The sequence below is a fragment of the Triturus cristatus genome, chromosome 7, assembly GCF_964204655.1.
Source record: "Triturus cristatus chromosome 7, aTriCri1.1, whole genome shotgun sequence".
Lineage (NCBI taxonomy): Eukaryota > Metazoa > Chordata > Amphibia > Caudata > Salamandridae > Triturus > Triturus cristatus.
Window position 1 is genome coordinate 1,870,146,692 of NC_140590.1, and position 20,630 is coordinate 1,870,167,321.

The following is a 20,630-nucleotide window of genomic DNA, read 5'->3' on the forward strand; positions in this document are numbered from 1 at the left end:
TGTTGCACATGTTCCTGGACAGGTATGCCTACTCCGCACATGAAGTACACTCTCTTCTTCTACTCCTGTGTGTCAGCCTACATTTAGTGCATTGTGAAATGTGCAATATGGTGTCTGCCTTGTTGTCATTGTGGAGTGGCCTAGCCTCTTAGACTCCTGTGGTGTTGCTCATTTTGGTTTGTGCAGCTAGCTGAGGTGTGGCTAATGGATCATCACAATGGGGTAAAACATAGGTGTGTAATCACTTGACGGTGCATAATGTTGTATTATACATCACAGTGCAGGCTGCCTCAATTCATTCTCATCATGCTGTGATGTTATCATGTTTACATATTGGTGCTTGCAGTCACTCAACTGTCGCATTTGTATCACGTATGATCATCAGATGCCTGAAGCCGTGGGTAGCAGTCGGGGTACCTGTGCACTTGACAGCTGCAGGGCTTACATTCCCAACAATGTTAATGATTGTGACACAGTGCAGACTGTTTATTTTTGGTGCACTGCCCCTGAGACTGAAGCCAGTGATGGCTGATTAGCCATACTGGGTCGTAGCATGGTATCGCACTTGCTGATGTGTACCCCGCAGTGATGTCAGTTGTACAGCATGCACTCTATTGTGGCATTGACCATCAATACATGGGCACCTCATGGTGTCTTGTAAATGAAGCATATCCATTTTACTGACAATGATTTTGGCCATCCCTTATCCTGACACATGTACTGAGTCAGTGGCTGGAGATGGGATATGTTTGTACTAGCACATTTCAATCACAATTTCTGAAGTTCTGAGATATGTCTATGTGGTGCATGTGCACACATATGAGAAGTGGCATACTACATGCACCAGACAGATGGGTCTATGGAGGGGCAGGATATGAGGGGCATGGTTGACTGGCAGACTGACAGGTGTCATTTCCCAAAAATGTCTGCACTATTTGCAAAATTTGGCACTTGATGCAAAGGCGTGCTCTGTAATGTGTTGTACTGACTGTGATGTGTCAGGTGAAACAGGTGACCGATGTGGATCTCTTTATCCCGATTGTTTGCAGATATTTCTACGGCTACTGGAGGAGACAGCTCCATGGACCAAGAGGAGCCGCAGAGACATAATGGGTCCGCTTCAGAGGAGTTGTAGGGACCCAGTGGCACAAAGGGTGAGGGGAGCCATACTGAGGAGACCTCAGCTACGACCACCTCGGCTGAGGAACACAGCATCTCCAGTGAGGACTCCCTTGTGGAGGCAGATGTCAGCAGACCACAGACAACACCTAACGAATCTGTCCCCGCCACCACCACCATCTTCACCCTCCCATCTGCTCCCATCACAGATGTCCGTGGAGGCCCCGTGTAAGGGAACATGTCTCCTATGGTGCAGGCACCGCACCCCATGCCCCTGTCTCCCCTGCTGCCCTGATTGTGGAGTCTGTGGACTTACTGAAGCAGCTCCATGTAGGGAAGACAGCGATGATGAGTGTCCTCCATTCCCACACCACTCTGTTGACTCAACTGGTGTGCTTCATGGAGGGCATCTCATCAAAAATGTCAGCCCTACATCAGACCATTCAGTTCATGGCCTCCACACTGACGGCAGCAGTGTCCCTCCTCCAACAGTCCCTCATCCCTCCTACCTCTGCCACATCCACAGTCCCCACTACCCTACCTGTCCAACGCACACACACACCGGCACACACCACAACAGACCCAAGCAGCACACAGCCACGCAAGTCAAAATCAAAAGCCACAGGCAAGCACACTCCGGTGACTGATGGCACACACACAGGGGATGGGTCACAGACACACAAACCGGCATCCACAAGCACTCTGCAGACCTCAGATGCCTCTCCCTCTAAAACCCCTTCCCCTGCCTCACCTGCAACCCCCCCTTCCCAGCAGCTCTTCCTCTGTGACCTTGGCCTCTTCCCCACTGACCCATCTGCTCCGACGCACAAGGGGAAGAGGAAGTCACCACGCACAGAGGGGAGTTCCCCTGCCACACAGTCACCCTCCCCCAGGCGCACAGACACTGAGGCCCCCATCTGCAAGTCCCCCACAGCAGGAAGAGCAAGACCCCCCTAATCCTGCCGCTCAAAGTCACAGTCTCCATCCTGCAGCCCCCAGGCCACCACTCAAAGGTGCCCCACCACACCCTGCCCCTGGTTCCTTCACACACCAATACCACATCCCCAAAATGCTTAGACCCTACCACATGCACTTCCACCCCCACCTCACACGCTCAGCCTGTTCCTGCCACTGATGTGGAGAACGTGTCCCCCCCTCTGTGCTGCCCACCTCACCTGGCCCTCATGACACTCTTTTGGAGTTTGGCACTGCAGTGGAGACCCCGTCCCAACCATCTGACCTGCCCACTGCAGTGGTGCCGGTAACAACCCCGTCTGACTTGAGCCCTACAGTGGTGACAGCACCCACCACATTGGAATTGGGCCCTGCCGTGGTGACGGCACCCACTGTGTCAGACACCTCCACTGCAGTTGCCAGTGACACTCCTGCACCCACCAGCCCTCCCCTGCCCCATTCTCCTGTCCCCTAAACTTGTCCCTGCGGTTCCTGGCCTGCCCCTGTGTATGCCCCTCCAAGGGGAGATGTCCCCTGCCCTAGCAGTGCAATGGGTGACAACTTGTCACATCTCACCCTGGGAGGACTCCTGAAATGGACTTTCAACAAATTTTACAATCATTTGGTGAAACCATGGCAAACAATGCGCTATAATGGAAATAAAGCAATATCTGAACCATCCTCCACTGTATATAATTTTTCACCTTGCGCCTTTCTCGCTGTTACACACATTGCCACTTGCGTCGCCACTTGTCTTGCCACTTGCACTTTTTAGCACCAAGTTCAATGTCGGGTTGTTTTTATGCATTTCCTTGCCTACAGTGCTGATACAACTGCACTTGATTGTATTTAGAATATATGATGCCTTGTGCACGCCCCAAAAAATCAATGACCAAGAGTCTTCCTTTTTCTGCTCTGCAATGTTTTTTGACATGCTCAGTCTAAACCGTCTCTCATAATTATACCATTTGTGATATTGTTGTTTATTCTCTCCTACCCCCTCCCTGGCACAGCAGTCCATGCCCGGCCCCTTGTCTCTACACCACTCCATGTCCGCTTCCATTCAGTACGACATTCCATGTCTTAAAATGCTGGTCAAAGTTAAATTTTCAGTTCAAATAAATTAAAATAGTGAATATTTTGGGGTCGCGTAAAATATGCACTTAGCCAATAAGAATACCTTGCCCCTCCAATTACAGCCATCAATGTCCCATTCGCAAACAGATTGGTCCATGTGGGACAAGGGAAGACCTAAGTGAAAACCATCTGTGTCCCCGTCTACGTCACTGTTGCAGGGGGTAGTGAAAACTGATAAACAGTATACACGGTTCATTCCCTCAGACAGGTTCCCTGTTTGCAAGTCTCAGCATTCATTCATCAGTCCACAGTGTACGTGGGGGAGTCGAATTTACGTGGGAATGAGCCATGCATTATATTAGAGTGAGTGCAGAGTGCAGTGTACTTCTGTGGATATTACAGTGTGCAGTAGGAGCAGTTGTGGCTGGCAAAACGGGTGGGTGGGTTAGCGCACGGGGGAGGGAAGTGGGACGGTCACGGATGGTAATCTTCAGTATAAAATAAAAAACATACCTGCTTCCTCCGAGACCGCATCACGCGCCGCCAAATCAGCTCCTGGTTGCTCTGCAGTCCTGGTGCCCTTTTAAGCAGCCTCCCTCCCCCTGCTTTCCTAAGCCAATCACAACGCTGTAGTTGCAGCGTTGTGATTGGCGAGGCACAGCAGAGTGTGCCCCAGCCGGGCCATTTTCTCTATGTAGGCTGCATGCAGCAGCCTACATAAAGAACAAGCATTGGCATAGCCAATAGGTCTCGCTTTTGGGACCTTCTAAGTATTTAGTTATGCAGCCCAATATCCTTGGTGCAACCACATCAACTGTTGCGTGGCTAAACACTTATAAGGTCCCAAAGGTGAGACCTATTGTCTATGCTAATGCTTGATGTGGTTGTGTGTGTGGTTGTGTGTGGTTGTGTGTGTGGTTGTGTGTGTGTGGTTGTGTGTGTGTGGTTGTGTGTGTGGTTGTGTGTGTGTGGTTGTGTGTGGTTGTGTGTGTGGTTATGTGTGTGTGTGGTTGTGTGTGGTTATGTGTGTGTGTGGTTGTGTGGTTATGTGTGTGGTTGTGTGTGTGGTTGTGTGTGTGTGTGGAAGTGTGTGTGTGTGGTTGTGTGTGTGGTTGTGTGTGTGTGTGGTTGTATGTGTGTGGTTGTGGTTGTGTGTGTGGTTGTGTGGGTGGTTGTGTGTGTGTGGTTGTGTGTGGGTGGTTGTGTGTGGTTGGGTATGTGTGGTTGGGTGTGGTTGTGGTTGTATGTGTGTGTGGTTGTGGGTGTAGTTGTGGGTGTGGTTGTGGGTGTAGTTGTGTGTGTTGTTGTGTGTGTGGTTGTGGTTGTGTGTGGTTGTGTATGTGGTTGTGTGTGTGGTTGTGTGGTTGTGTGTGGTTGTGTGTGTGTGGGTGTGGTTGTGTGTGTGTGTGTGTGGTTGTGTGTGTGTGTGGTTGTGCGTGTGGTTGTGGGTGTGGTTGTGCATGTAGTTGTGTGTGTGGTTGTGGTTGTGTGTGTGATTGTGTGTGTGGTTGTTTGGGGGGTTGTGTGTGTGGTTGTGTGTGGTTGTGTATGTGTGGTTGTGTGTGTGGTTGTGTGTGTGTGGTTGTGTGTGTGGTTGTGTGGTTGTATTGTGGTTGTGTGTGTGTGGTTGTGTGTGTGGTTGTGTGTGTGTGTTGTTGTGTGTGTGGTTGGGCGTGTGGTTGTGTGTGTGGTTGTGGTTGTATGTGTGGTTGTGTGTGTGGTTGTGGTTGTGTGTGTGAGACAGTAATACTAAAAGCATCTCAAAATAAAGGAACGCAAACATCGAGTTTGTGGAAAGAGAAAGCACGTTGTAAGTCAAACGGGCGCAGCAAATCATTGAGACAACAACAAAACATGGTCACTTAGCGAAGACTGAGTGCTGATAATGGATACACACAGCCCATCATCTTAAGAGTTTGATTGCAGCCAATGTGCACTCACACCTGCCCCCTCCTTGTGAGTTGCACCCCATATTTCATGAGTTATAACTGTTGAACCCACCATAGCGCTTTGAGATCTAAAGTGCTACATAGGTCTAATCGACTAACCAGTTGCCAACATGCTGTGCTTTTAAAGAGAATGTGCCAAAAGTTTCCAGCTTCCTCATCATGTCCTCATGAAAGCGCCAATGAAAGGACTCCCTGAATGGTGCAACGGACATGAAGCAGCCACTGCGATCAGAAATAAACACTGTGAATGTTGTCCAGTTTCACAGTAACATTTCCTTAATGTTCTTTAAGTCACAAAACATTAATACTAAAAGCATCGCAAAATAAAGGAACACAAACATCGAGTTTGTGGAAAGAGAAAACACATTGTAAGTCAAAGGAGCACAGCAAAGCATTAACACAACAACATGTTCTTTGATGTTTGATTTTCTTTGAACGAGAACATCAAAGGGGCTCCGCGAAAGTGGTCGCAGGCGAAAGTGAAAGTGATTGTGGGCGCTTAATGAGCATGACGAGGTTTGCCATATGACGCCTCTGCTCCTAAGCGCACGCCTGTGCACATGCACTGTAGCTCTAGGCTGGCCATGGTAGCACTTTTTTGAGCCCTCACAAAAAGTCTCGCCAGACCAGCGCATGCGCTGGGTCAGGCTAGACCTAAAAAGGGGGAGTGCGCATGACTGCTTTGTTCGGCCCTGGGGCTGACCAAACCGTCAGTGACCACAACAGTGGGCAAAGCCACTCCCCTCAGCCCTCGAGCAGGACCGCCCACCCGCCTGCCCCCAACCAGACACAGAGGTACTTATGCTTTCTCACAGTGCGAGACGCAGAAACATAAATGGCAGAGCCGCCACTGTCACTGAGGGATCTACAGGATTAAGTGCCAGCAACAAATTGAGATACACGTGGGAGCAAAGTGTAGGCCGGGCATGCAGTTATCTGAAGTATTGGTGCTGCCCCACACTGAGGTATCTGCAGCTGCACAGTGTCAGGCATACATTGGCATATCCGAAGGATTAGTACCTGTCCTACCTGAAGTATCTGAAGACTCGTTGCCAATCGCTGTGATATTTGAAGGATGAGTGCTAGTCACACAGATATCTGAAGGATCGCATTTAGTCTGTCAATTTGTTCTTCAGCATCCAAGGGGTAGTGGCTGGTACAGGGCTACTGCAGCCGGCGCTGCAGTAGAGATTTTTCGACACTGAACTCTCATGGTCAAGGCTAAGTGGTTAACTGGAACTGCGCTCAAGCAGCCATGGATCTGTGTGTCATTGGCAATGCTTTCCTGAAGCAAGGTTCAATGTGTGGCCAGCACAGTGCTTCTGTAGCCAAGGATTGGCTCGCAGTGTTCTCATGTAGCCAAGGTTTAGTGTGTCATCAACACCACTCTCTTCCAGCCAGGGCTAAATGTGTAGCTGTCACTGTCCCCAAGCAGGCAAAAATTGGGGTGTGACTCTCACAGTGCTGCAACAGCCAAGGTTCAGTGTGATATCGGCAATGCTCTCTTACAGTCGAGCCTCAATGTGTGGTCAGCACTATAATCCAGCAGCCAAGGCTCAGGGTGTGGCTGCAGTTATGCTCTTCTAGCCAAGGTTTAGTATGTGGTCCCCTATTGCACTCCTAACGTAAAGGCTCAGTGCGTCACTGGCACTGTGCTGCTGCAGCCAAGGATCATTGTGTGGTTAGGACTGTGTTCATGTAGCCAAGGATTAGTGTGTGGCTGCCTCCGTGCTGCTGTAGCCAAGTATCAGTGTGTGATTGACACTGTGCTGCTACGTCCTGTGAATGATACTGTGCCCCTGTAGCCAAGGATAGGTGTGTGGCTAGCACTGTGCTCCTGCAGCTAAGGATAGGTGTGTGGTTAGCACTGTGTTCATGTAGCCAAAGATCAGTGTGTGGCTGCCTCTGTGCTGCTGGAGCTAAGGATCGGTATATCATTGACACTGTGCTCCTGCAGCTAAGTTAGGGTGTGTTGCTGGCACTGTGCGCCTGCAGTCAAGGATAATTGTGTGGTTGGCACTGTGTTCATGTTGCCAAAGATCGTGTGTGGATGGTGCTGTGCTCCTGCAGTCAAGGATCAGAGTGTGGCTGGTGCTGTGCTCCTGTAACCAAGCGTCTGCATGCGGCTGCCTCTGTGCTTCTCCAGTCAATGATGGGTGTGTTGTTGGCATGTCGTCCCGCAGCCACAGATAGGTTTATGGCTGGCACTGTACTCCTACATCTATGGATAGGTGTGTGGCTGGCACTGTGCTACTGCAGCCAACCCTCAGGGTGTGCTGGTAATGTGCTCTTCTAGCCATGGTTTAGTGCATTGTTTACACTGCGCTCCTACAGTCAAGAGTAAAGGCCAAATTACGAGTTTTTGGCAGAGCGGCGGAGCAGTGGTTTGCTCTGCCAAAGCTCGCACTACCTACCTGCCAGATTATAACGTATTCATAGTCTGGCGGGCGGGCGGGTGGGCAGGTGATGTGGCGGTTCCCCTGTGCTGCCCTTTAAAAGGTAAAAAGATACCACAATCGGAACTCCTCACAAGGTTCCTGCACAGCATGGACTCATAAGTTAAAGCTGTGCAAGAACCTATATGCATGTACACAGGGGGGCACATGTTATGCCCCCCTGTGTGCATCCACATTTGTGTGAGGCACCTTTGTTTCCTCTCTGCCAGGATTTTCATGGTGGTGAAGCCACCATGAAAAGGCTGGCAGAGAGAAGACTTGTAATATGCTTGGCAGGATCATGGTGGTCCCACCAAGCATATTGCAGCCTCTGGCTGCCGTTAATATGGGAGGGAATGGCGGTTCCCTGGCGGAGCCTGTGATCCTAGTGCGGTTGACTACCCAAGAAGTAATCGGGTGGTCAGAGTGTGGGTGCGGAGGTGTCTGGATCTAAAACCATCACCACACCACCATGTGTCGGGCGGTCTGAGGACTGGCAGACTCGTAATCAGGCCCAATGTGTGTGGCTAGCACTGTGGTCCTTCAGTGTGCTTGCACGTACTCTAACAGCTGTATTTCCAGTCACAATTGAAGCCTCAGTAATACTAATACTTGTTAACATATGTGTAATTTTCACAGAGCACCTATACAAAGGGCACAGATTTACACACATCTACAATGTTAACAGTTACAATGTCTTCTAGAGCAGTGCTTACAAAGCATTGTAGAACCACCACCCAATTTTTAGAAGGACAAACTTTCCTGACATATCTAGCTTTGATGAACATAAGACAGCAATTGGTTTAAACGTCACCATCTTAACAAGCCTTTTGATATTGGACTGTGGCCAAGATATAGATCTGTTTATAAAAGTGGCAGATGGTGAATGGCATTGGAGTCTGGAGTTGGACCACTTTTCAGAGTGGGGTGCTGGTCTGCGGCATTCATTCACAAACATTACAAGGCTTCTGAAAAATCTTTGTGTTGAAACCAGTGATTTTAGCAAATTTGAATACCCTCTACTGCAGCAGTGTCATATAGTTGTTATAAAGATCTGCGCGTTTAGACACCATATACTATAGGATTGGTGTTTAGACTGACTCTAGACACCGCTACCGGGTAGGTTTGCCTGTATACCAGCTAGCTCACAGTGCCACTAGAAACACCTCTTATCAGAAAGAGAATAGTTCTTGGCAACTATCGAACACAACAACCCTGATCCCTCTGGACCGTGGATATAGTGTACTACTTTTCATTCAGTCACTCGTGCTCACTTAGTCTGTTTTGGAGAGATACACATAACCAACGGTCTGGACGTTTTTCAATAAGCAGTTATTAAACAGTCGTTATTCGAGTGTAAATGATGAGCAGCAACAACCACTAGACAGTAACAGATATAAATGATTAGAAGCGGTATGAAAGTAAAAGGACAATAGAGTTCTACCATCTTGCAATAATCATGAATACATACGAGTATATAAAATACACAATAATAAAAGTGCGTACTCCCACTATGCCTCCCTAACTAGATGTACCTAATTGTATCTGGCATGTGAGTAGGTGTTAGCCAAGAATCCCTCTAGGATAAAGTCAACACCATTACCTGGATTGAGAGACTGTGGGACCCCATCCTGGTCTCGGGTTGGACACCCAGTGAGGGATGCTAGATCACTGCAAGCTGGAGTGTCTGCATGCAGGAACCTCAGCGTCTTTGGTCAGTGTGTCGGCCTGGAAGTCCTGGTCTCCTCTTTCTGTCTTAGCAAGATGTGATGTATATATACCCAGAGGTCTCCCTAGGGGTTCTACCTCGCTGTACTACTTTGTCAGAATTAGGATGAAGTCGGGAATAAACGTTGTACATAGATATTATACAGGAGATGGTAGTCCTGCTGTGCTTCCAAGAACCCTCATGCATAATGTATGAGGCTTTTACCAGGGAAAATCCCGCGTTCCATGTGCAGTGTTGTATCTAGGTAAAAAGGTAAGTCCCTAAGAACCGTTATGTATGTAATGTAGGGGAGAATATAGGTGAAGGGTTTTGATGTTACCTGAGCCTAGATTAGGGTACTTGTACGGAATATAACAGCAGAATATTGGATAAGACCTCATGTCAATTTTTCTTTAAAAACAAGCCAAGTACCAGTCATGCATTTTGAAATGTATATTTTACAAACACACCCCAAGGGCATTGGAGCACTTTACATGGGCATCAGATTACATTATACCAGGTCCAATTCATTTTAATTTAAGCCCAGAATATTAAGTGATGTTGTGCCAACGCCAAGACTCAAACCTGACTCCCCAGATCCAACTTAGCAGTGCTGGCCTTAGGCCACATCGATATTTCTCAGTTTATCAGTGAAATTCATATGCAAGTGGCATGGTTGTGTACGCTCACATATAATGAGCGCATTCTCTGTTGATATGGCTCTATGAACTAAAAGAAACAGCACCACAAATGCTGGAAGGATGGCCCGGACTCTTGCTAAGGGATACTTGCAAGAGTGTGTTTTAAAATTTTACTTAGGAACACAGTTCAGCACCTTTGCACAGGTGCACAAACAGAGCTAATCATCTTAGATCACCACTTATAGCCAGGATCTTGCAACCCACCAATAACTGGCTCGTGGCCTACCAAGGGCACAAAACCACAGTTTCAGAAACATTCTATGGAATATCTTACAGTTGTGGCAAGACGTGGAACCATTACTTGGGGAATCACTTCCACACTTAAGGAACCGGCACCTTCATGTCCTTGGTCTGCCTTACTACATAACACAAGGGATCAATAGTTCAGTTTGTAAATCTTTTGCAGCTTAGACAGTGAGAATGATCATCTCTGGACATTACTTGCTGGTGGTGACCATCTGCAGATTGCTTGCAGGCAGTCTGTTTGATGCTTACAGTAGAGATGAAGCAGCTTCTTCAGGAAACATCTGGAACCAGGTCAGATTGAGGAGTCTGGTGAGGGAGCCACAGACTGCATGAGGAGCTCTTCAATGCTGACCGCCACCAGTGGGTAAAGCATTGTCACCATTTCACTGTTAGGTGTCTCTGCAGAATTAGGTCTCTACATGATGCCAGTGCCAACCTCTCCGCGTTGAATGAATCCTGCTCTCTCAAGTGCAAGGAGAGCCTTTATACCATTTACAAATAATTGATGTTGTCCCAAGCTAAGTGATCCTGGGCTGCATGGTAACCCCTGGGAGGCCCTTCACCAACAGTGGTATCTTGAGGTTTGAAAAACAAACCAGACATCTTCAATTAAGTGGGCGAGGTCTTAGAATGGTGTCTCTATTGTACCCGTCCACTGGCAGCCCCAGCTCAAAGTCCCTGAAGATCTGACTGCAAAGTTACAGCTGCAATGCTTGAAACTTTAGGGGTGGGTGAGAGAGTGGAGGAAACTAGGTGACATCTGGTGGAGTGATACACTGACCCTGGATGCATCACTTCACACTACAATCTTATCACCATGTATCATGTTAGAGGGAGGTTATGTCTCTTTACTCTGCAATCTTATCACCAGGTCCAATGTTGGAAGGAGGTTACCTCTCTTTACACTTCAATCTTTTTACCAAGCACCATGTTAGAAGGAGGTTACTTCTCTTTACGCTATAATCTTATCAACAGACACCATGTTAGAAGGAGGTTATGTCCTGTTACACTACAATGTAATCAACAGACCCCGTTTTAGAAAGAGGTTATGTCCCTTTACACTACAATCTTATCACCAGGCACCATGTTAGATGGAGGTTACATCTCTTTCCACACAATATGTTTCCCAGAAACAATGTTAGTAGGAGTTTATGTCTCTTTACAGCAAAATCTTATCACCTGGCACAATGTTGAAAGGAGGTTACGACTCTTTAGACTACAATATTTTCACCAGGCACAATATTGGAATGAGGTTACGTCTCTTTACACTACAATCTTATCATTATACCCCTTGTTGGAAGGGGGTTACATCTCTTTACACTATACCCTTTTCATCATACCCCTTATAAGAAGAAGGTTACGTCTCTTTGCACTGAAATCCTATGACCAGGCATCATTTTGGAAACAGGTTACATCTCTTAACACAACAATATTTTCCCCTTAAACAATGTTAGAAGGAGTTTATGTCTCTTCACACTAAAATCTTATCACCAGGCACCATGCTGGAAGGAAAATATAATAATGTTATGTTAATATATTTATTGAGCGCGTGAATACCCGGAGGTGTCGGCGCTGAAAGGTAGAGTAAGGAAGTTCCTGTAAAATGTGGGTCTCTAGTTCTCAAATAGCCAGGTTTCCAAGGCCTTCCAAAAGGCAAGTAGAGTTGGAAGTGTTCTGATGGAGAAAGGGAGTGCATTCCAGAGTTTGGGGGAAGTTGCCCTGCAACTCCTGCCACCCCAGCTGGATTTGAAGACTCTCAGAATTGTTAGCAATTTAGCTCCTTCAGAGCGCAGATGCCTTTTTGGGACATACCAGTAAAGTATGAGTCTCAGGAACATGGGGCCAGTATCCTGAAGTGCTCTATATGTGATGCAGAGGGCCTTAAAGATGAGATAGAGACCATTGCAGTAATCCCGCCTTTCAAGAATCAAAGAAGAAATCACTGTTTTCCTACTATCTGTGGGGATAAAAGGTAGTAGTTCTTTTATTGTTTTTTTCAAAATAGAAACTCGATGAGGAGACGGCATTAATCTGTGCTTTGTAATTCAGTTTGTTATCAATAATCACACCAAGGTTCTTTGCCTTGTTAGCTGGGATGGGTACTATTCCAAGTTCGTCCGGCCACCAGTTCTGTGACCAGTTTGACAAAACGTCGCCGAATGTGATTACTTCTGTTTTGTTTGAGTACAATCTCAGACAATGAGAGTTCATCCAGGAGCTGACCGCCAACATGCAATCTTTGAAGTTTTGCATGGTGGTGTAGTATTTTTTGATACCGACAGTACAATTTGTGTATCATCTGCAGAAGTTTCAGTGCCAGTCCGAAAGATCTAATGAGTTTTGCCAGTTCCGATACATAAGTCTTAAAAAGTGTGGGGCTCAAGGATGAGCCGTGAGGGACTCCGCACGGGAGGGTGAAAGGAGGAGACTCGTAGCTGCCCAGGGCCACTGATTGTATTCTGCCCGACAGAAAAGATAGATCAAGCAAAATCAGAGCAGCAGCTCTCCCTGTGCCCAGAGTTGCTCTGATTTCATCTGTGGCTTTGATTAGGGCTGATTCCATACTGTTCTGTTCTAAATCCAAACTGTGTTTCATCTAGATAGTTGTGGTTTTGTAAATAGTAGGTTAGCTGCTCATTCATGAATTTCTTCACTAGTTTAGCAGGTAGAGGAAGACGGGAGAGTGGCATGAAGTTATAGGTTCAGTGGGGTCAAGGTTGGGTTTTTCAGTAGTGGCAATATGGATGCTTTTTTCTTTATAGTAGGGAAAAACCCTGAAAGAACATGCCATTATAAATATCCGTAAGGTTGGGAGACAGCATCTCGGGAGCTTGATTAAAAATGTTAGGGGGAAGAGGGTCATGTGGGGGAGCCTGATGTGGCCTGCTGAATAAGAGTGGTGATCTCATTAGTGACTGGATCAAATTTAGAGGAGCTCAACGCACCAGAAGAGCCATCACTGGTAGAGATGTGATTGTCTGGGCGTGTGTTAGTGTCAAATGTGTCATAAATTAGCTCCACTTTTTTCAAAAAGTGTTGTGCTAGAGAGACACAACATTTTTGTGATGGCTCAATTAAATTTGCTTCTAGGGGACCTGATAGTTTTGAGACCACTTGAAAGAGCTCTCTAGTGGAGTGCTTTGCCTCTTCAATGTGTTTAGTGAAATGGACCGCATTTCTAACATGGCCAGGTTTTTATATTCGGCCTTTAGAGATTTGTAGGTGGAGAGTTCGCTGGGATTGTAATTGTTTCTCCAGTGTCTTTCATGTTGCCTACATTCTTGTTTTTTTGTCCTAAGAGTTTCCAAAAAAACATGGAGCGGTGGGTGATTTTCTTTTATCTGTGCTTTTTTTATAAGGGGCTAACTTTTTGACTGCCTGTGAGAGCCAGTTATTGAATTGTAGAGAGGCTGCTTCCACATCTTCTGTGAACTTAATGTGATTTTTGGATAGTTGACCGTTAAGCATGTTTCCGTCAACCTGTTTCCATCTACGGTAGGTCCTAGTCAATTGTTTCGGACAAGTAACTTCATGTGTGGAAGGGTTATGTAGCTCAAAAATGATAGCTAAGTGATCCGTCCTAGTTAAAGGTAAGGGCAAGATCTCCTTGATTGAGATGGACTCATTATTGGTAAAGATACCATCAAAGGTGTGCCCCGCTTGATGTGTAGGGCCTGGCACTATTTGTTTTATACCTGCCATTGACATGAGTTCAATTAGAGTGTCAGTATTATTGTCCGAGCTATCTTTTTGACGAAAGTTAAAATCGTCTATGATATGTGTTGAATTCTCAATCGCACACGCCTCAAGGAGTGATTTAATTGTATTTAAAAAGCCTGTTTTGCTTCTTGGTGGTCCTTAGAGTAGGATTCCTTTGAAGGTAAAACGATTCGCAATTTTTACATTAAAGGTGAAAGCTTCGCAATCTGCGATTCTACCTCCTCTTTTCTCCGTTCTGCCATGCCTAAATACCTTGAAGCCTTGAGCGACAGCGAGGTAAAAATCAGGACCTGCCTCTTTTTTCAGTAACAAAGAGTAAGTCTGGTTGTTGAGCCTCAATCCACTCTGCGATCTGTAACCTGCTGAGGCAGAGACCGGGAGTTAATGAGGGCACATCGAGTTATGCTGGATGCATTTAGCTTTGATGGCACGTTGGAGGAGGAGGGTACCAGTGGTGCTAGGTTAGGCTGAAGTCCAAAGCCACAAAAAGGGCATTTTTCAGATGTTTTTGCGGGAAGTTTGCTAAAATCTAGGCATAAACAGTTTACGCTAGCTATTTAGCCTGCGCAGCTCCTCATCTGAGTAACGGAGGTGTTCCCTGGAACAGGTGAAAATTTGAGCAGCATCCCTGGTACTTGGCGCGACGGGCACAGACGGGCTTGCCTTTGGCGTGCCCGTTGCGCACGTCTGCTGCGCGTCCGAATTTCCATTTGAAATATATGCTCCCTCCACCCGAAAGTGCAGTTTCGAACTGGACCGCCACCCACCACCACAAAGATGGCAACCGTCACAACGTAATCCCCAGAGGACCTGGGGTACTCTCTCCACTCAATCAGAGCACCGTGGCAGACCAGAGAGTGAAGATCGCAGTACAGGTGAGTATACTAGTGCAAATAGCAAGGTTAAAATAAATGTAAAAAGCACACAGCGGTTAAAATTTAGGCGTGATAAAAACAATAGCCTGTAGTTCAGCGAGACGTCTTACCGGACTGTCTCTGTACGCTACAATCTAGTCACCTGACACAATGTTGGAAGGAGGGTACATCTCTTTACACTACAATCTTATCATCATACCCCATGTTAGAATAAGGTTACGTCTCTTTACACTACAATCCTATCACGAGGCATCATCTTGAAACGAGGTTACATTTCTTTACACTACAATCTTTTTCCCAGAAAACATGTTAGAAGTAGGTTTCGCTTCTTTACACTACAAATCTTATCATCTGGCACAATGTTGGAAGGAGGTTAGGTCTCTTTACACTACAATCATATCACCGGGCACAATGTTGAAAGGAGGTTATGTCTCTTTACACTACAATCTTATCAGCTGGCACAATGTTGGAAGGAGGTTACTTCTCTTTATACTACAATTTTACCAGCTGGCACAATGTTGGAAGCAGGTTACGTCTCTTTACACTACAATGTTTTCACCAGAAACTATGTTAGAAGGAGGTTATGGATCTTTACACTACAATCTTATTGCTTGGCACAATGTTGGTAGGAGGTTACGTCTCTTTACACTACAATCTTTTTACCTGGCACAATGTTGGAAGGAGGTTACGTCTCTTTACACTACACTGTTTTCCCCAGAAACCATGAAGAAGGAGGTTACGTCTCTTCACACTACAACTTCATCACCATACCCCATGTGAGAAGAAGTTTACATCACTTTACACCACAATCCTCTCACCGGGCATCATGTTGGAAGGAAGTTACATCTCTTTATAGTACAATCTTTTCCCCAGAAACCATGAAGAAGGAGGTTACGTCTCTTTACTCCACAATCTTATCTCGGTAACCCATGTTGGAAGGAGATTACGTCTCTTTACACTACACATTTTTCCTCAGAAACCATGTGAGAAGGAGGTTACGCCTCTTTACAGTACAATCTTATCACCTGGTACAATGTTAGAAGTAGGTTATGTCTCTTTACACTACAATCCTATCACAAGGCATCATGTTGGTAGGAGGTTACGTCCATTTACACTACAACTGTATCGCACGGCACCTGTTGGAAGGAGGTTTTGTCTCTTTGCACTACAATCCTTTCACCAAGCATAATGTTGGTAGGAGGTTACATCTATTTACACTGCAATTGTATCACAAGGCACCATGTTGGAGGGAGGTTATGGCTCTTTACGAACCCTGGGCGTAGTTCGCGTAGTCGCGCTACGTGAAGCTACGTGAAGATGTTCTTGCACTAAGCGAGCTACGCGTAACTTTGCGAGCGTGCGTAGTTGCTTGGGGCGCACGTTTGCGATGCCTTTTTCTTGTTCGGGAGCGCGGTGTGCATGTTCGGGGAACTGTTTGCATGCTCTGGGCATAATATCTCGCGATCTTACCCATGCGGTCGCCAATGGCCGTGGCCATCTTGTTTTTGAATTGTCCCACCCGCTCGCGATCCCTTATTTCCTGTTCCGGGTCGTGTATAGCGTGTTCGTGATGCGCATGTCGTGTTCGGGAGCGCATTTTACTTGTTCGCGACGATTATTGCATGTTCGCGAGAAATATCGCGCGACCTTACCCATGCGGTCGCAAATGGGCGCGGCCATCTTGTTTTTCACTTTATGCTATGGTTCTGGGCCTACTTTTCTATCCTCCCTTAATCTTGAGTTTTTTACACAGTTTTCTGACTTTATTTTAGTTATCCTCTATCTCCCTCTGTCCCTAAGTTTATATTTTGCATTTTATTTCTACTTTTACTATGTTTTTTTTACTTTTATTACTTCTTTCTTACTTCTTCCCCCTAACTTTCTTTTTTCCCTTCTAACTTTTCTTTTCCGCCTCCCACCAACCCCAGAACCATGGCCAAGGGCACTGCCACTAGCGGCTCAAAGGGCAAGGGGCCTGCGCCCAAGAGCCGCCTGCCTTGCGGCAGAATGCGTCCTGCAGGGGAGCAGGCCCGGCAACTTTTTGGTGAGGCGGAGGTGGCAGCCCTTATTTTTTTCATCCAGCGCCACCTCCCTTTGACCTTGGCAGCAGGCGGCAGGCCCGGCTCCGGGTACGCTACCCAGGAGTGTCACTGTCGGTGGGCGAAGGTGCGTCGGGCAGTTTTTCGGTGCTCAGGGGTCCGGCGCACTCATAACCACGTGGCCCACCGGTGGTCTGACATCCTGGACCGGGAGCAGGACCTGTTGGGCCTGCTAGGTGTCGTGGTCGTTGGGCTTGGTGAGTAACCTAGTATAAGTATTGTTGTGTATACATTTTTGATGAATAACAAGATTACTGCTGCTAACGTTGCTGGTAAATTACATTTCAAAATCTTCTGTGATTGTAGGACCCATGTGCTCGGCGCTACTCTTACTTGTTTGCAACTTTGCGCTAACTTGGGCTGATTAATGTAAGAGTTTATTTTAGAGAACTGAAGTTAGGTAATGCTATTGCTAGAGAGACTCTAGTCCTTCCATTGTCCTCCTGTGAAATAGTGGTGGATGGATACTAGGTTTAGTTAGTATTAGTTAATAATTGTTTTACGGTCTGCGTGACGCCTCCTCTGTCACTGAGTGCTGCTTACCCCAGTCCTCCGTAGAACCTTTTGTAGTTTGTTTAGTGAGTGGTAGGCTTAGCAGGGTCAGTCAGTAGCAGAACAAAATCAGATGCAACCAACCCACAATTTTGTGTATGCACAAATGTATGCATGTGTCCTCCATCTCATCTATGCATTTGATGTCTAAAAAAAATGGAAATGCAGACTTAGTGAACAATTGGCCCGTCTGGAATAGGTGGCCTAGGTCAGGTGGTACTTAGGCTTCGTTAGTATTTGGAATCAGAATGATTATGGAACACTGGAGTGTTCATAAATAACTAAGTAGATGATCCGTGAATACAGCAAGCAGCCCAGTAGTCGATCCATCTGATTAGATAGGTCAATTTTATTGCAATTGTTGTTTCCTAAAATGTTTTTTGACTTTTTTTTCCAAATGATTTATTTGTTTCACAGCACTCCTTAATGTTTGTCTCTTTCTTTATCATATCATACATGAACATCAGCACCACCCAGGGGCAAGAAGACAGGGTCCGAGTCAGCGGGACAACAGCAACCAGGAGAGGACCGCTCCTCTACCGAGGCTCGTGCTCCTGGCCCCAGTAAGTCCTCCAGTGGTTAATATTAACAATTATATTTCCCTAACTTTTACTGCATCTTTTTTTCCGAACTATTAATTATGGTTCCACTTTCTAATTCTATTTTTTACAAAAGCTTCTTTGACCTTTACTATCTGTTTCCAAATTCTGGTAATCCCTGCCTCTAAGTTCCTTCTAACTGCCTCTGCTATGACTCTCTGTACTACTACTACTATTAGTCTGTTTGTAGCTAAGCTTGCCCAGTTGGCCACTCTTTATTGAAGGTTTTCTTTGGAATAAAACTCAGATTGACCAATAGCTCTAGCCACTGTGTCCTGTCCTTTGGGATGTCCTCTTCTAGTCTTCTTAATCTTGAGGCTTTGACAATTCCCACAACAAAATGCCCAACCAGATATTTGACTAGTATTTTGGATCGGATAGTACATACTACTACTGTTGTAGTGATTCTGCAGAGCCACATACAGAACTATGCACAAGAAAATAGGATGTTGGTGATGGGAGGTTGGACCTTACTCACACCTCAGTCAGAAGAACCCACAATCCCCTGACCGACTAGCTATAGTGTCTCATATTAGGTCCCACTCCCGAGTCCCGACCCCCCCCATGAAGAAGATACACAATGATGATCAAACAGTCAACCCAGAACATAATAACACCCTTTTGCTCACTCACTTGTGTAAGTCCACCCACCACACCAAATACCACAGAGTCTATGTGTAAGTTCAAGATGTTTATTTTCAAATAAGTAACAAGCTCTGTACGACTCGTTATATGAAATTTTACTACAGCCAGCGTCAACAGCAAAAAGCATAAGATTAAAACAGCGAACATTTACAAGTGCAGGACAAGAACAAGACAAAAGATATGTGTGAATTCTGGAAGACCCCTCACCGTAGAACATAGAAATACTGGTTACATCATGCATCATAAGCTCTGCAAATCTCTGGTTTGTAGAAGGGAATCTTCCGCCTATTATGAGAAAAATGCTGCACGTCAGATAGTATACTACAATAATGCAAGCATTTCGCAGTCATGGCAAAAAGTGTAACATTGTACATGTGATCTAAGCAATACGGACTAACCGAACCCCATAACAAAGTGGCTTATTTTTCGACCTCTTCACTTGTACGCAACCGTCATGTGGCCTCAAATGCGTCTACTGCACAATAAGCTGCGAGGTATAATTAAATAGGCGCAAAAATACTAAGAGTAGTAGACATGATGAATCTAAAAGGGTTACATGGCTCAGGCTAACTTTCCAAAGAGTAGAGTAGGACTAGATGACCCTAGGGACCATATAACACTACTAGTGTCTGTCTACTGACTCTACTGCTCTAGTACCCGATTTGGATTAGTAGTGATGATGTATGTTGTATTAACTTTTTTTCCAATCTTCCTAGTGAACACTAATAAAATAGGGGAAGGTTTCCAGGCATCTAAAAATGTGTAATGTTTTTTCTAGTCATACTACCAGTAGTGCCGGCGGGGCCAGCGACGATGGCGATGCGGCCATTCCGGAGGGGGCGGGAGACCAGGCGGCACCTGCAGGAGCTCCAGGGGGGGAGCCAGCAGCAGTGGCAGGCGGTGGTAAGTTATATTCATTACTTCTTGGCATTACTACTAGATGGAAGTGTGTTCACTTCACTCACTGTACTGTGAGACTTATTAAGTTGTAGTGAACATTATACAACGGTTGAAGAAGACACCCTTTACTTAGCATTAGCAGCGTGTGTTGAGTAACCAATGGCCTCTTCTATCTGACTCCAACTCAGCTGTGAAGGTTTTATGGAGAAGACTAAAACTCAGATCAGATGACCTTGATGGATGTGTTGAACAAAGAGGGAAAGAAGGGTGGAAGGACGGGCGAGATGTAATATGACTGGCAGAGAAGGATATGTTGGAAGCATACATAGGTGGCTGATAGGAATCAGATCAGATGCATGGGTTGTTGAAGGATGGGTGGAAGGTGAAAGGGGATACCTGCCTGAGTGGGCGAAACAGTATAGGTGGATACTAGATTATTCAGCTGGTATTCTCCACTCCTACTAGAAAATTCAGCTGGTATTCTCCAACTAGAAACCTTCGTTCTGCTTCTGCATTTCTGATGAATGTAGTCAGGTTCAGGCGGTCCAGAACAGGTGGAAGATCCTTCTCTGCCGTTGCTTCTCGGCTATGGAACACTCTCCCTTTGGATCTACGTCAGGTCCAAAGTCTTATGGATTTCAGGAAAAAGCTGAAAACGTTTTTATTCCCTAGGTTGGAGTAATTTTTCCTTCTGATATTATCTATCTTTTCCTCCCTTCCTGTGTCACACCTCGGCTGCCCCTATTAACTTCTGGTGGGGACTCTCCTTTTTAAGCGCCAGGATACCCGTCGGGTGATAGTGCGCTATATAAGCACCTCATTACATTACATTACATTACTAGATAGCAAGAATCATCAGCGGTGTTTGGTTCAAACTCAAAGCCAAGGTAACCAAGGAAGGAGCAGATGCATGGGTGGTTTTTGGTGAAAACAACTAAGGTTTGTTAAGAGATATATAAAAAAGAATGATAGACATTCACTTTAATGAATGTATGCCTGGATGTACTATCATCAATAGACAGCATAGGTGGAGACTGTCGCTGGAGAGTCT